Below are 17,423 nucleotides of genomic sequence, written 5' to 3' on the forward strand. Positions count from 1 at the left end.
GATAATTATATTCGGTTTTCATGTAGAAACGATGCTGCATTATGAATTTCAGATTTTTATAGACTTGTTACTGAGTTACTAAAAGGATCTGATACAGTGAAAAGATGTATACTGCGCTACATACACTATGTGATCAAAAGTATCCGGACACTTGGCTAAAAATGAATTACAATTTCGTGGCGCCCTCCATCGGTAGTAGAATTCAATACGGTGTTGGCCCACCCTCTGCCTTGATGACAGCTTCCACACTCGCAGGCATACGTTCAATCACGTGCTGGAAGGTTTCTTGGGGAATTCTTCACGGAGTGCTCCATTGAGAATAGGTATCGGTCGGTGAGGCCTGTCACGAAGTCGGCGTTCCAAACATCCCAAAGGTGTTCTATAGGATTCAGGTCAGGACCTGTGCTGGCCAGTCCATTACGGGGATTTCACTGTCGTGTAACCACTCCGCCACAGGCCGTGCATTATGAACTGGTGCTCTATCATGTTGACAGATGGCATTGCCATCCCCGAATTGCTCTTCAACAGTGGGAAGCAAGAAGGTGCTTTAAACATCAATGTAGGCCTGTGCCGTGATAGTGCCACGCAAAACAATTAGGGGAGCAATCCTCCTCCATGAAAAACACGACCACACTATAACACCATCGCCCCCGAATTTTACTGTTGGCTCTACACACGCTGGCAGATGACGTTCTCCGGGCATTCGCCATATCCACGCCCTGCCATCGGATCGCCACATTGTGTACCGTGATTCGTCACTCCACACAACGTTTTTCCACTGTTCAATCGTCCAATGTTTGCGCTTTTTACAACAAGCGAGGCGTCGTTTGGCATTTGCGATGATGTGTGGCTTATGAGCAGCCGCTTGAGCATGAAATCCAACTCTTCTCACCTCCCGCCTAACTGTCATAGTACTTGCCGTGGATCCTGATGCAGTTTGGAATTCCTGTGTGATGGTCTGGATAGAAGTCTGCCTGTTACACATTACGACACTCTTCTATACTGTCGGAGGTGTCTGTCACTCAACAGACGAGGTCGGTTTCCACTTCACTATCACATCGGAACAGGGGACCTAGGGATGTTTAGGAGTGTGGAAATCTTGCGTACAGACGTAATACACAAGCGACACCCAATCATCTGACCACGTTCGAAGTCCGTGAGTTCATCAGAGGGCCCCATTCTGCTCTCTCACGATGTCTAATGACTGCTCAGGTCGCTGATATGGAGTACCTGGCAGTAAGTGGCAGCACAATACACCTAATATGAAAAACGTATGTCTTTGGGGTGTCCGGATACTTTTGATCACATAATATACACTCCTGGAAATTGAAATAAGAACACCGTGAATTCATTGTCCCAGGAAGGGGAAACTTTATTGACACATTCCTGGGGTCAGATACATCACATGATCACACTGACAGAACCACAGGCACATAGACACAGGCAACAGAGCATGCACAATGTCGGCACTAGTACAGTGTATATTCACCTTTCGCAGCAATGCAGGCTGCTATTCTCCCATGGAGACGATCGTAGAGATGCTGGATGTAGTCCTGTGGAACGGCTAGCCATGCCATTTCCACCTGGCGCCTCAGTTGGACCAGCGTTCGTGCTGGACGTGCAGACCGCGTGAGACGACGCTTCATCCAGTCCCAAACATGCTCAATGGGGGACAGATCCGGAGATCTTGCTGGCCAGGGTAGTTGACTTACACCTTCTAGAGCACGTTGGGTGGCACGGGATACATGCGGACGTGCATTGTCCTGTTGGAACAGCAAGTTCCATTGCCGGTCTAGGAATGGTAGAACGTTGGTTTCGATGACGGTTTGGATGTACCGTGCACTATTCAGTGTCCCCCCGACGATCACCAGTGGTGTACGGCCAGTGTAGGAGATCGCTCCCCACACCATGATGCCGGGTGTTGGCCCAGTGTGCCTCGGTCGTATGCAGTCCTGATTGTGGCGCTCACCTCCACGGCGCCAAACACGCATACGACCATCATTGGCACCAAGGCAGAAGCGACTCTCATCGCTGAAGACGACACGTCTCCATTCGTCCCTCCATTCACGCCTGTCGCGACACCACTGGAGGCGGGCTGCACGACGTTGGGGCGTGAGCGGAAGACGGCCTAACGGTGTGCGGGACCGTAGCCCAGCTTCATGGAGACGGTTGCGAATGGTCCTCGCCGATACCCCAGGAGCAACAGTGTCCCTAATTTGCTGGGAAGTGGCGGTGCGGTCCCCTACGGCACTGCGTAGGATCCTACGGTCTTGGCGTGCATCCGTGCGTCGCTGCGGTCCGGTCCCAGGTCGACGGGCACGTGCACCTTCCGCCGACCACTGGCGACAACATCGATGTACTGTGGAGACCTCACGCCCCACGTGTTGAGCAATTCGGCGGTACGTCCACCCGGCCTCACGCATGCCCACTATACGCCCTCGCTCAAAGTCCGTCAACTGCACATACGGTTCACGTCCACGCTGTCGCGGGATGCTACCAGTGTTAAAGACTGCGATGGAGCTCCGTATGCCACGGCAAACTGGCTGACACTGACGGCGGCGGTGCACAAATGCTGCGCAGCTAGCGCCATTCGACAGCCAACACCGCGGTTCCTGGTGTGTCCGCTGTGCCGTGCGTGTGATCATTGCTTGTACAGCCCTCTCGCAGTGTCCGGAGCAAGTATGGTGGGTCTGACACACCGGTGTCAATGTGTTCTTTTTTCCATTTCCAGGAGTGTACCTTCGTAGACTTTACGAAAAAAACTGTAACAATTTTTTTTTATGTCCATTCCTTGTGATTGGAGGTCTGGGGGACTTTGGACGTTCACTTATTTAATAAAATGAAATAGCCGTCGTTATGGTGTCATTTATTGTATGGCAACCAGTTTCGGTGCTTCTGTGCACCATCTTCAGACCTTAGCTGATGCCGAGGCGGTTAACACCATCCGTATATTCCATGCATCAGTGGCCAACATGTATGGTTGGTTTTCCCCGACTACCTGTAATCGCATCAAGTATCAACTACTGCCCTGGTGTGGTAACATCGCCCCACTGGCTACACGGTTACCACTGTACGGTACAGTTTTCTGCTGTTCTTGGTTCTCCTGGCTTCGCAATCCCCTTGCACTCCTGATATCCTGGCCCTCTTCTCGCCAAACAGGCGGCTACCGGCTGTTAACACGATGCTCTATCATTACTTTTTTCGGGTAGATGTTAGCAGTTGCGGAAACCAGCGTGTGGCAACCTTGCTCACTCAAAATATCGTTGAAAATACACAAATGACTTGTTTTCACTTCTTTCATGAGAAGGCCCTGCCGCTGCGAAAAGTTTCTTTGTTTTAATGACTGACACGCCAATTCGTGCATCATATCCATGGCATTCTCTCACCTATTTCGCGATAATACAAAACAAGTTGTCCTTCTTTGAACTTTTTCGACGTACTCCGTCAATCCTATCTGATGCGGAACTCACAGCACACAGCGGTACTTCAGATGAAGACGGACAAGTGTACTGTAAGCAGTCTCTTTAGTAAACCTGTTACATTTTTGAAGTGTTCTGCCAATAAATCTCATTGTTTGGTTTGCTTTCCTCACAATATTATCTATGTGATCGGACCATTTTAAGGTATGCGGAATTTTAATCCTTAGGTATTTAGTTGGCTTTACAATTTAGATTTCTGTGATTTATCGTGTAACTAGAAATTAGCGGGTTCTTTTCAGTGCTCATGTGGATGACTTCACACTTTTCATGATTTATTGTCAGTTACCACTTTTTTGCGGCATACACTCATCTTTTTTTTTACCAAGGAAAAAACGTGAAACAGCCGTATGTTTTCAGAAGTTATTTTATTTGGATGACCAGCTTCAGCGCTTCATTAATCCCATCTTCAGGCCGCTGTATGTTAAAATCGAATATATATGTAGTGTATAACAAAAAATGAAGTGGAATGTAAAAGTCTTTAAAATCTACAAAATGCAATTTACAGCGTTAAGAAAAGTACCTGTGAACATAGAGCGCAACAAAGCACGATACATACACGTACTGGTTAAAATCATAAAATTCCCGTATATGGTAAGAACATCATAAAATTTCCCCTAATGTGTATAGCGAAGTAAAGGTCACAAAGCTGCTACTATTCTAAACTAACCAAAACGCAAGTCATGCGATTTAGTTAAGATACACTGAATACCCCACATGTGACCCGGGGAATACGTCAATTGGTATAAAAATGAAACCGGCTAAAATGGTATGCAAACGAATTGATTACAGGAAACCAAGTCGTAGAGTACCAGCTACAATCTCATCGTCCTAAATATCAAGGAGACATCACTGTCATAAGGAAAATTTCATCTTAGATGCATGTAAGCTTGCAAAAGACCAGAACATGGTCAATAACAAAATCATCGTACATACCAACACTATATAAAGCAAGATTAGGAGAGTTGCAGAAACGTGAAAGATATGTGAGACACGCCAGTACTCATAACAAGGGAACCTACCATATGTCACAGCCAGATGAACCACCGCGTTACCATAATTGTAAGATTCTACTAAGGTTGTAAGATTCATGCTAAGAGTCGAAGACGCAAAGACTAGAGACAGAGAAAAGTGTAGAATAGCGGAAACACAGTGGTCAAAAATATAAAAATTTGAGTTAATAAGAGAGTAGAGAAACAGAGGTAAGCGCAGGTAACACCTATGAGCCAAGGAAATACAACAAAATAACCAAATAAAAAAATACTAAAATGAAACTCACAAATGACACACAGTGTCCATGGGTTATTATAGCCAAATGAAATCGGTAGTGTAATGTCAAGGAGAGAGATCGTCCCAGGGGACTTGCATAATGCGTACAATCCCCTCCACACAGCCCCCACCATCCTTGTAAGTGCTTCATGCGCGTAGTGATCTTCTGACCTATTTAACGGGAACGAAATCCATCACCGTATGATTAATATTACCCGAGATACGACCTCATGAAGAACTGGATTTTCGCGCGCGGATTTTTGGAATATGTTGTTACCGTGCCCTATCGTTCACGAACCAGTTGTGCTAAAATTATTAAAAATTCTAGATTACAGTCTGGTTTTGTTTTGATTTGCATGCTACCGGTGTCGTCGGCTGTCTCCATGACGGCAGTATCGATTCCTATAATTACCAGCAGTACGTAATCGAAAGAAAGGTCAGTATTTGAGATGGCGTTCGTTAGAAATGGAGCAACGGATTAATTGGACCAGAGTTAGCAGGGAGTTATAGGAAACATCCTGCTGTTTGATTAAAGTGGGAAAATGCAAGTTAATGCTGATGAGTAGGAAAAACAAACCTGAAATGTTCGGATACAGCATTCGTTGTTACCGGTATGGTCGAACAACACGTACGTGTTTACGGAGATGCTTCGGGAGCTCACATGGGAATGCCTGGTGATGAAGAGACGTTCTTTTGGAAGAAAACTATTGAAAAAAATTTAGAGAAGCGGCAGTTGAGGCTGACTGTCGAATGATTCTACTGCCGCCAGCATTCATTGAGCGTAAGGACTACGAAGATAAGATACGAGAAATTAGGGCTCATATGGAGGCATATAGAACGTCGTTCTTCCGTCGCTATATTTGCGAGTGGAGCAGGAAGGGAAACTGCTAGTAATGATACATGGGCCGGCCGTTGTAGCCAAGCGGTTCTAGGCGCTTCAGTCTGGAACCGCGCGACCGCTGCGGTCGCAGGTTCGAATCCTGCCTCGGGCATGGATATGTGTGCTGTCCTTAGGTTAGTTAGGTTTAAGTAGTTCTAAGTTCTAGGGGACTGATGAATGACCTCAGATGTTAAGTCCCATAGTGCTCAGAGCCATTTGAACCAATGGTACAGGGTAGCCTCCTCCACGCACCGTACGGTGGCTTGAAGAGTAGCTATGTAGATGCAGATGTAAATCTTTGTCTCCGGAAGTGAAAACGAGCGAGAATCACGGAAAAGATTAATCGATGTAGTCGCAGGGGGATTCGAACCGTGCTTGCTGTCAACAGTTTACCGTTTGCGTCACAAAGCCAACTAAACATTTCTCTCACCCGCTTGTGACAGGCTAGCGGGCTGAAGAGCTGTACCGCGTGTGTGGGGAGGGGGGTTTGAAAGTTCGACGATTAGTAGTCCCACCGCTACCCCTTCAGGTTCTTTCTCTCTTGACACAGGACACAGCAGGTTTTCGCAACAGGTGCCATGAGTCATTGGTCGGCTTTGGTTTCAGTGGAAGGCAGCACCTTGAACTTGCTAGTTAGGGGCTGGTGTAACACTCTCAGTTCTCCCTGGTCCCTGCTTTCCCCGTTCCGGGTGCTTGGCTCTACTACTGATACATCACCCATAGTCATGTAGACGGGTAGTGATACAACTCGCACTTTCCGCAGGGGAGACAGGATCTGCAGGAGAGGATAGTACATACATCTACATCTACAGCATACTCTCTAAGGCAGTGGAAGGTACTTTTTGTGTTACTGTATTTGAGCCCTCCTACCCTGTTCCTCCCGCGAATTGTCGGTAATCCTCTGTACTGGCTCTAGTTTCTCGAATTTTCCCGGGGTGGACATTAAGCGAGATATTTGTGGGGCGATGTAATATGTACTCCGATTCTTCTCGGAAAGTGCTCTCTCTAAATTTCAATAGTAAATCTCAACGACTGTTCTCTTGTAACATCTGCGATTAGAGTTTGTTGAGTAGCTCCGTAACGCTCTCGTGCCTGATAAACGTTCCAGTGACGAAACGCACCGCTCTTCGTTGGATCTTCTGTATTTCCTATTCCTTGGTAGGAAACTCAGATAGATGAACAGCACTCAAGAACAAGTGCCTGATAAGCCACTTCCTTTGTGGATGAGTTGCATTTCCTTAAGATTCCCCCTGATGTGTTCCAGGTACAGACTACCAAATGGAAAGTGGAAATTAATTACAACTTTGAAGATTTACTCTGAAAACAGGTGACAGAATGATACCTCGCGTCCAGGTCCGTAGCCAAAGTTCATTTCCCGTAAACACTGTCACAGTAACAGCACCGCCATTGATGGGAGACCTGCTCCGTACTGCAGCAGGCCCACCAGACGACCCTGTTTCAGGCCGTGGCGATGCAACCGCATCCTGACTGGCTCCGTAGACTCCAGCGGTATGGCTGCTGCATCTCTTGTGGCGCCTCCCCCGTCAGCACTTTGAAGTTACGTCGCGCTGCTGCCACAGCAGCGTTGGCACGAGGTGCTCCAGAAGGCGGTGGTCGCGTCTTGCTTGCGGCGACCGCGCTGTATGAATGCACGGCACAACACCTCCTCTGAATCTGAGTCTGGCATCTGCTTTTCCCAGTATTTGTGTTGTGTGGTCATTACACTTAAGGTTCGCTCTGGACAGTTACTCCGAAATACTTTCAAATGGTTTGAAAGGGTACAGTACCGCCCGACATTGAAAATAGGTACAACATACTTCATTATTCTTGTCTGAACAACATATTTTTTTCTAATAATAACTCAATTTCAATTAATACAGCGAAGCCGGATACCAGTGTGGGAAAGAATGACAATTTATTTATTTAATTGATCACATGTGCACTCCCACAAAATAAATCCCTACATCCAGTTTGGTGAGATCTGTGAAATGAATGAATGTATGGTCGTATGCTAACTGCAGATAGTGAATGTGAATATATGATCATCTTTGAGACGATCCTTTGGCCACCTTTGGTGGAACCAAAGAGATGAAATTTACCGGAGCTTTGAGCGCCTGAAATGTGGCTGAGCAAGGTGCTCCCCCACTTCGACAGAGGTGCGAGAGAACCTGAAGAACGGCCATGTTTCAGCACTCTGCCGCTGGATCTTGTGCTGTTAAGACCTGTCTTAGTTGTGCTCCGTAAAGACAAAAGAGTGGAATATTTAAGAGTAGTTTGAAATAATAATTTCTCTATTTCAGGAACTTTTGTGGGGAGAATTAAATGTCAGGCAGGTAATATTAATGGGATCGTAGTAATCTTTGGAAGTGACCAACGGTCACAATGAAACCACGTGTAGCAATAAGTTGAAATACTTCCGTGTGCTTAAGTTAAGCTGAATTACTAGCGTGTGTACTATAAGTTGAAATATTTAAGAAATAGCGTGTGCAGGACTTGAAATTAGAGGCGAGTACTTCCATGTGGTGAGTACTGTGTGAGTCTCAATCTGTGTATGGGACAAAGGATAAAGAGAAGTACTCGTCCATGGTATCAGTTGAGGACTCGTGTGTGTGATGAATATGTTCTTAATATTACTCGTCGAGATATGTTTCCGTGTGACGCTTGATTCAAACTATAACACTCTGAGAGAGAAACAAGGTGAGTCAGCCGTCTATCCAGCAACGCCACTTGGCTTGCATTGCACAGGAAGACGTGCATATATCTCCAGAGTTCATAGTAGGAAAGTAGAATTACGAAGTGGGGCAGTGTCGTGTGAAACTGGGATAAATATTAATTGAAGTGGGAAAGCGGAAAGTGATAATGTTGTGACTATTCCCTGTCTTGTATTTCATGTTGCAGTGTGGTGTATGTCATGTAATTTAAGTATGTGTGGTTTGCATGGGAGAGTAGCAAGGTAGTTTCAGAGGTAGTGGGTATGCATGTTTCTTTTGTACCGCTCGGTCTGGAGGAAAGTTTCGTGATGATGGTTGTGAGAGTCGAAGTGTGAGATATAGCAAAAGATCCACCATCCTATCCAGAAAGTGGACTGTAGCGTTAAATAATTACGAGACCATAAGATAGAGATTCACCAATGTAAAGCCATGCCCACTGGGCGGAATTTCTCACGTGCTATTGTTGTAGGATATGGAATTTGTGTGTTTAGGTCAAAGAATTTATCGGAATAAATAAGATAGTGAAAAGAAAAAGATTGGTGGCCTTTTCCTTCGAATTGTATGTTGTCATGATATCCAGAATTTATAATGTGTGCGCCACTCATATTCAGTGCGATGGCCACGAGCTGATAAAAGCCGTTAAATAAAAAAAAGAAAGAAAATGTGGTACTGCCAGTGCGTAGTGAACAGTCAGAGTTCTGTAAATTACTGATAGTCAGATGGGCGTTTCCGTTGCGTATTATTCATACAGGAGGATAATTTGTAACTTAGTTGTGAGTACGAGAGTTCATGTTACTCGATAAATAAGAATGAATCCACTCGCTTGGCAGACCACTCATCTTGCAGGCCTGACTGCTTGATGCCACCGTATGAGCAAGGCATGTGGGTGCCTCTCAGGTTCAAATGGCTCTGAGCACTATGGGACTTAACTTCTTTGGTCATCAGGCCCCTAGAACTTAGAACTACTTAAACCTAACTAACCTAAGGACATCACACACATCCATGCCCGAGGCAGGATTCGAACCTGCGACCGTAGCGGTCGCGCGGTTCCAAACTGTAGCGCCTAGAACCGATCGGCCACTCCGGCCGGCCCTAAATAATTTACGGTAGATACTGTTTCAGTGGTTTGTCATCAATAGTGTAACCGACAGTAGTGGATTTCTTTTCCTATGGATGCTCAATATATTACATTTATTTACGTTCAGGGGCGAGGCAGCACACACAGGGTTGAGATAAGTAATATTATTGACTTGGTACATATGTACCGTGTATATGTAAAATCATCATCATCATCATCATCATTTAAGACTGATTATGCCTTTCAGCGTTCAGTCTGGAGCATAGCCCCCCTTATACAGTTCCTCCATGATCCCCTATTCAGTGCTAACATTGGTGCCTCTTCTCATGTTAGACCTATTACTTCAAAATCATCCTTAACCGAATCCAGGTACCTTCTCCTCGGTCTGCCCCGACTCCTCCTACCCTCTACTGCTGAATCCATGAGTTTCTTGGGTAACCTTGCTTCTCCCATGCGTGTAACATGACCCCACCATCTAAGCCTGTTCGTCCTGACTGCTACATCTATAGAGTTCATTCCCAGTTTTTCTTTGATTTCCTCATTGTGGACACCCTCCTGCCATTGTTCGCATCTACTAGTACCTGCAATCATCCTAGCTACTTTCATATCCGTAACCTCAACCTTGTTGATAAGGTAACCTGAATCCACCCAGCTTTCGCTCCCATACAACAAAGTTGGTCGAAAGATTGAACGGTGCACAGATAACTTAGTCTTGGTACTGACTTCCTTCTTGCAGAAGAGAGTAGATCGTAGCTGAGCGCTCACTGCATTAGCTTTGCTACACCTCGCTTCCAGTTCTTTCACTATGTTGCCATCCTGTGAGAATATGCATCCTAAGTACTTGAAACCGTCCACCTGTTCTAACTTTGTTCCTCCTATTTGGCACTCAATCCATTTATATTTCTTACCCACTGACATTACTTTCGTTTTGGAGATGCTGATCTTCATACCATAGCCCTTACATTTCTGATCTAGCTCTGAAATATTACTTTGCAAACTTTCAATCGAATCTGCCATCACAACTAAGTCATCCGCATATGCAAGACTGCTTATTTTGTGTTCACATATCTTAATCTCACCCAGCCAGTCTATTGTTTTCAGCATATGATCCATAAATAATATGAACAACAGTGGAGACAGGTTGCAGCCTTGTATTACCCCTGAAACTACTCTGAACCATGAACTCAATTTACCGTCAACTCTAACTGCTGCCTGACTATCCATGTAAAGACCTTTAATTGCTTGCAAAAGTTTGCCTCTTATTCCATAATCTTGTAGAACAGACAATAACTTCCTCCTAGGAACCCGGTCATATGCCTTTTCTAGATCTATAAAGCATAGATACAATTCCCTGTGACTCGCATTCGGAAGGACGACGGTTCAATCCCGCGTCCGGCCATCCTGATTTAGGTTTTCCGTGATTTCCCTAAATCGCTCCAGGCAAATGCCGGGATGGTTCCTTTCAAAGGGCACGGCCGACTTCCTTCCCCGTCCTTCCCTAATCCGATGAGACCGATGACCTCGCTGTCTGGTCTCCTTCCCCGAAACAACCAACCAACCAATTCCCTGTTCCACTCATAACACTTCTCCATTATTTGCCGTAAGCTAAAGATCTGGTCCTGACAACCTCTAAGAGGCTAAACCCACACTGATTTTCATCTAATTGGTCCTCAGCTAATACTCGCACTTTCCTTTCAACAATACCTGAGAAGATTTTACCCACAACGCTGATTAAAGAGATACCTCTGTAGTTGTTTCAATCTTTTCTGTTTCCATGTTTAAAGATTGGTGTGATTACTGCTTTTGTCCATTCTGATGGAACCTGTCCCAACTCCCAGGCCATTTCAATTATCCTGTGTAGCCATTTAAGACCTGACATTCCACTGTATTTGATGAGTTCCGACTTAATTTCATCCACCCCAGCTCCTTTATTGCACTGCAATCTATTGACCACTTTCTCCACTTCCTCAAATGTAATCCTATTTCCATCATCATTCCTATATGTAAAAAAAAAAAAATTATGGGGCCTTGTCGCTGTAGGTTTTGATTTTAGCCGTTGACTATGCCTATTGAGGCAGCGCTGTTTTATATTTTTCCTGAAGAAGGCGTGGTTACCCACACTGAAACCTAGGTAAACACCAGGTAGTTTGTGCAGTCGAGGCGGATTTTTCATAATTATTTCGATACTTACGATTGCTGACGCGCTGCAATGCTGAAAGTTCTCAACTACCGCAGCCTGCACCATTCATTAATTCTCATGTCATTCGGCAAATCGTTACTATCTTCTGGCTTTGCTACTGGTTTATAGACAGCCGCATGACCTGCGAACAGTCTTAAAGAGCATTCGACGCTTTCTACTAGATCATTTATATATATTGTAAACAGTCGATCCTATCACAGTTCCTTGGGGTATTCTGGAAATTAGATATACATCTGGCGATTTTGTTCCGTTGAGTTCTACGTGTACGTCTGCTCCGATACTCGATAAGCTCTGGTTTTTAAACTAAACGACAGTGCTGGATGGTGTCAAATGCTTTACTGAAGTCAAGGAGCGCTGTGGATCTCATGGAGGAACAGATCGAGCTGACTAGCGTAGGATCGCTGGTTGGGGAATCCATGTTGACTTTGGTAAATTTTTCAGTCTCCCCTAACTCCCCCCCAACTGTAACTCGCTCGCACCCACTAGACATCGCTCAGTCATTCAGCCTAGGTCATTGTCATTATCTCTGTCTCTCTAACTGTCACTGCTTGCTGTCTCACGGCCTGTCTCCTTCGTTCTGTTCTACTAATACTGTCTTCCCTCATTGTCACTTGCCCTCTCTTACTGCTTCTATCTCATTCCTTTCCACACCTGCTATCTCTTCTCACTGCCACTATCTCTCACTTCCTCGTTGTCATTATCATAGACTCTGTCTTTGTTTATCACTGGCTCTTACCCACTTCCACTTTCTCCGCCTCTTTATTCCTCTGCCACTGGCACTCTCTCCTTCATTCTTTTCCCAGCACTGTTCTACCACTGTCACCTACGCTCCACTGCCACTGCGTCTCTCTCTTTCTCTCACACTGCCACTGTGTCCTTCGCTGTTTCCGTATCACAACCACTGACCACTATCTTCTACTATATTTATTATTTTACCATCTCTTTCCCGTTATAACTGTCTCGTCCTCTCTAAGCATAAAAAAAGCGCTAATACGTTCGGATGCCAAAATTTTCTGGAATAGAATCAGGCAGATGGTAAACGAATTTTGAGTCAGTCTTCTAATAAACAGGAGCATATTCGCCTTTTTTGTGCTCTGATAGGAGCATTTTTCCGCTTGCTTCCATCTTTTCCCTTCTACAGTGGGGCATGTAATTTCCATTGATAGTTAACTATGTGAAACTTGCGAGGTGCCAGGGCTAGCAGTGTATTTAACACTCAATTCTTCTTGAATCTACATATGTAAATGATGCTCTAAGCCCCCCCCTATTCTAACTCCAACTTTTGGTGTTGCACAAGGATTAAAAAAAAATACGCGAACTGACTCTAATTAACCCTGCCAGTGGAGTAGAAGAGAGTTTGGCACCTGCAATAATTTAATTTGATAAATGAGTTAAATAAACGAAGGTTTCATTAACAGTGAGGAATGATGGGGTTGCTCTACCGATTAACAGAATGAAAGTTCTGTCCAAAATAACAATATGATTTATTAAGACTAAACACAAAATAATAAACAAAAACACATGAAACATTTACAATACATCAAATTGGCTCAAATTGGATACTCAAACAAACGCTATGAAGGCGAAGTTGTCCCTAAACTAGATTGTGAGGTTTAAGACGAAGTGGTATGTGGAGCCAATTCCTTGCCACTCAAATCTTAAGAGTGACACACAGCTAACCCAACATTAATTGCTGCTACTCAAGACAGAACAAAGAAAAAGACGAACAGGCGCGCTCTGCTGAGCTCTGATTATCACCTAGGAAAATCCCTATCTGCCGGTGCTGCGGACGTACATTACCAAACTGTCTTCTTAACTGCCAGAACACGACCTGGCGTACCGGAGGCGATGGCTGGTTGCTTCGACGTTCTCGACCGAAAAGCGAGAGCCGACTACCTAGAGCACCCGTACAGGCCGAACACACAACATTCCCGCCCCCACGACAGTGGCCGTGGTTAAACGTTCCAATCAGCAACTCGAAAACCGGCGGAAAATTCCACTCTATTCCCGGAGCACTACCATTCCATCAGTGGAGATTCTTGGCGCCAATTTCTGCGCTGATTTTGCTACGTCACAGAGCTATGCCCTGAGCAAGCCAATCACAGTTACTATTTTGCAGAAAGCGCGGGAATTTTCCCGCCACAACTGCCTGGGTACACAAGTCATTCCCACGCCTCGCTGGTAGCCCGCCAGAAAGTGTTTTCGCTAAGTTTCTGCGAAGTAACGGAGCCTCTAGCCCATCCGCTACTTCAGACCCCTCCGGGCGTGTCTTTTGACAATGTCGGCGTCTGCAAAGCATTCACTCGACTTCCTCACACCCGTCGGCTTAACGCTTTCCAGATCAGCAGAGCCCGCCTGTATCCGGACCACCCGGGTGACGAGAGACGCTGCGTGGGAAGTCCGCGTGTGAAGGAATAGCGACTTTCCACTGCATGCAATTAGAGAGGAAAATCGTAAGATAGAAATGTGAGAGGGGGCTCATGCCACCTCTCAAACTCAAGTAACGGAAAACAAATTTTATGCTTCAGGCTAGATTCTGCGTGTGCTTCAGTACTAAAACGTGGGGTTCCCAGAACCCTTCTAATGATAACGGAGACACTTAACAGCATATTTGTCTGTGCTACATAACTTTATAACCTACGTTTTTGCCTCACACCGGATTTTACACGTATAAGCAGGATAACTTTGAACCTTTATATCTCGGAAACGGATAGAGATATCAAGAAAATTCTGAAGGTTGTTCGAGAGCGGGACCTTAGAAATATATCATAAAAATTGCAACCATTTGCTGTGCATAGCCATCTTGGAATCCGTGGCTCGGTTTTGATACCCAAAAAACGTGTTTTCAGGTTGTTCGAAGATGAAAAAAATTTTTGAAAACGGGAAGATAGCATTTCTAGATAAATGCCTAGAGAATATAAAATTAAAATGTGAGCAATTTGCTGCGGTTGTTTATTATTTAGATTTTAACTCACGTCGGATTTTACGTGCTTATTTTGCGTGAAGAAGTAGGGTAATTTTGAACCTCTATACGTCTGTGAGCCGTGCTCACTCCTAACTATGCGTTTTCGTGAACTTCGCTGTCTATCTGTGTTTGGTTTCCTGCACTTGTTGCGGTTACATCGTGGTTCTTCTTCGTTCTACGTGTGGCAGCAGCGATCTGTATCGATATTTGCACCGTGTACCATCTTTGGTTTTGTGCATATAGTTTCCAGCTTGGGGGTCTGCAGTGAGTCGGTCGGTTGCTGCGGACCAGGAGAGTTATCTCCGCGCGGTGCAGTCGGCTGGGGCCGCTGGGGGTCCCTGCACAGTGTCGGAGCGTGTGTGGAGCTGTCCGATCGCTACAAGCTTCGTGGTTCTCCGACGCAGGACGTCAAAGTTGAGTAGCGGTTTCAAGTACCCAAGCCACGTCCATTTATGTTGTGTGGTTCGTTTCGGTTGTTCGCTGTTGGGGAGGTTTTCCTGTGAGCAATACCGAGTGTTTGTATTCCTGAAATTTAGCCGCCATGCGGTGGAATTAACTATATTGGTTGACTACAATTCAAATGCACCAGCGGAATTTTCTGCCTTGTCGCCGTTATTGTTTTGGTTACTTTCCCTGGCCACTGACGTAAATTCAGGCAGTGTTCCTTTTGGGTGAAGTTAACTATATTACTGTATATCAAATTCAAGTGTACCAGCGGAATTTTCTGTCTTGTGGCCGTTAGTGTTCCGGTTACCTGCCCTGGCCACTAACGTAATTTTAGGCAGCGTCCTTTCCTCACCTGTTGTCGATGTCCAACATGGTGTGTAGTTTTGACAGCTAATACATACTTTATTGTGGATAATCACGTTCGTAACTTTTTGTGTTTGAGTTCTCATGTACCGATTGGTGACAAGCAAGTCGTGTGGCTGTCCCCTGGTTGGGATCCAATGGATCAAGTGTAGTTTGGCTCACCACCTGTCTCACCTAAGTGAACGAGGGCAGACCGACCTCCATGGAAGCTTCTGAGTGCCGTTTTCTTTATTGTCCTTTTCACCGGTGTTTAGTTGTCTGTTTATAATGTGTCATAGCCAATGATTTAAAAAATTCTTGTTTTTACTGGATTTTATATATTTTTGAATTTTGGAAAATCAATTATGGGCCTTCAGTCACTGAAATCTTAAATCTAAAAAAAAAAAAATTGCGGCCATCTGCCTTTGAAAGGTTATGGTAACTTATTGTAAAATCTTAAAAATTTTACTGTTGGCCTTCAGCCGTTTGTATTGCATCTTGTTTATGTTTTGTATTCACCCCGCCTTGAAGCTCTATATATGTATGCTAATTATTTTATTGGAAATTTTAACTGAATGGATTTACCACTTGAGATTTATCTTGTTGCTTTAAGATTTCTTGTTTGGAGGCCTTCAGCCGTGAAATAATTGCCTTTTTGAAACTCGTAGTTCTAAAGGTTCGGCTATGTGAAGTTTTGGTTTAAAGGTGTTATTAAATTACAATTTTGAGTTAACCTGACCGACACCTTATTTGGCCCTTTCCACAATCCTTATCACCTGCCCAGCGGGTTTAGAGGGCGTTTCACTCTGAAACGCATAAATACTTCAAGAAAAGAAACTTCCTGGCAGATTAAAACTGTGTGCCGGGCCGAGACTCGAACTCGGGACCTATGCCTTTCGCGGGCAAGTGCTCTACCAAGTGAGCTACCCAAGCACGCCCCTCAAACCGTCTTCACACCTTTACTTCTGCCCGCGAAAGGCAAAGGTCCCGAGTTCGTGTCTCGGCCCAGCACACAGTTTTAATCTGCCAGGAAGTTTCATATCTACGCACACTCCGCTGCAGAGTGAACATCTCATTCTGGAAACATCCCCCAGGCTGTGGCTAAGCCATGTCTCCGCAATATCCTTTCTTTCAGGAGTGCTAGTTCTGCAAGTTTCGCAGGAGAGCTTCTGTAAAGTTTGGAAGGTAGGAGGCGAGGTACCGGCAGAAGTAAAGCTGTGAAGACGGGGCGTGAGTCGTGCTTGGGTAGCTCAGTTGGTAGAGCACTTGCCCGCGAAAGGCAAAGGTCCCGAGTTCGAGTCTCGGCCCGGCACACAGTTTTAATCTGCCAGGAAGTTTCATATCAGCGCACACTCCGCTGCAGAGTGAAAATTACATTCTGGATTTCAAGAAAATTTTCAAGGTTGTTCGAAATCGAGATATTAAGAATATATCGCAAAAATATCAGAAATGTGCTGTGCGTAGTCGTCTTAGAAACGGCGGCTTGGTTTTGATATCCAAGAATCATGTTTTTCGACTTTTTTCAGGACCACCCATGAACTAAATAACGCCGCAATAAGCCCTTTAAGGCGCATAATAGACCACATCAAATGCAAAGAGAACCAACCGATTTGCTTCATTTCCCTAAGCAGGAGGAAGTGTGTAGTTTCCAAACTTTGTACTGTAGGAGAGTAACGCTAAAACGATTCTTCTACTGGGCACACAAATGGTCCCTAGCCCAAGGGCTGTACAGAACACTTGACCCCGCCTTTCGATTACCAACATAACCCGAAATATGAGCTCCGAAAGAATCCTGTTTTTATGCGCGGCGTTCTGAAACATACGAGTACTGACAAGGGGATGTCACGACGTTTGGAACGCGGATTTACTTCAAACTTCGTACAATCGTAGTACTCCATGAGGACAACAAAATGTGTAAGCAGTAGCGCGTACTTCTCAAGCGTTATTGAGAATAACGCAAGATAATTTCGGCCGTCAAATACATATCTGTGCGTGGCCATTTTTGCCATGAAGCGGCGGCAGCCGTCTGGTTAGCGTTCTAGCCCCGTAATTGTT

At 45.1% G+C, this 17,423-nt stretch overlaps 1 non-coding gene across 1 annotated transcript; it reads left to right on the plus strand.

Moving 5' to 3' along the window:
- The first annotated feature begins 16,606 nt into the window (after positions 1-16,606).
- Positions 16,607-16,681, plus strand: Trnas-cga (transfer RNA serine (anticodon CGA)). The gene has a single exon. It is a non-coding gene; the product is annotated as a tRNA-Ser (tRNA).
- Positions 16,682-17,423: the final 742 nt, after the last annotated feature.

Source organism: Schistocerca cancellata, chromosome 9, assembly GCF_023864275.1.
Source record: "Schistocerca cancellata isolate TAMUIC-IGC-003103 chromosome 9, iqSchCanc2.1, whole genome shotgun sequence".
Taxonomy (NCBI): domain Eukaryota; kingdom Metazoa; phylum Arthropoda; class Insecta; order Orthoptera; family Acrididae; genus Schistocerca; species Schistocerca cancellata.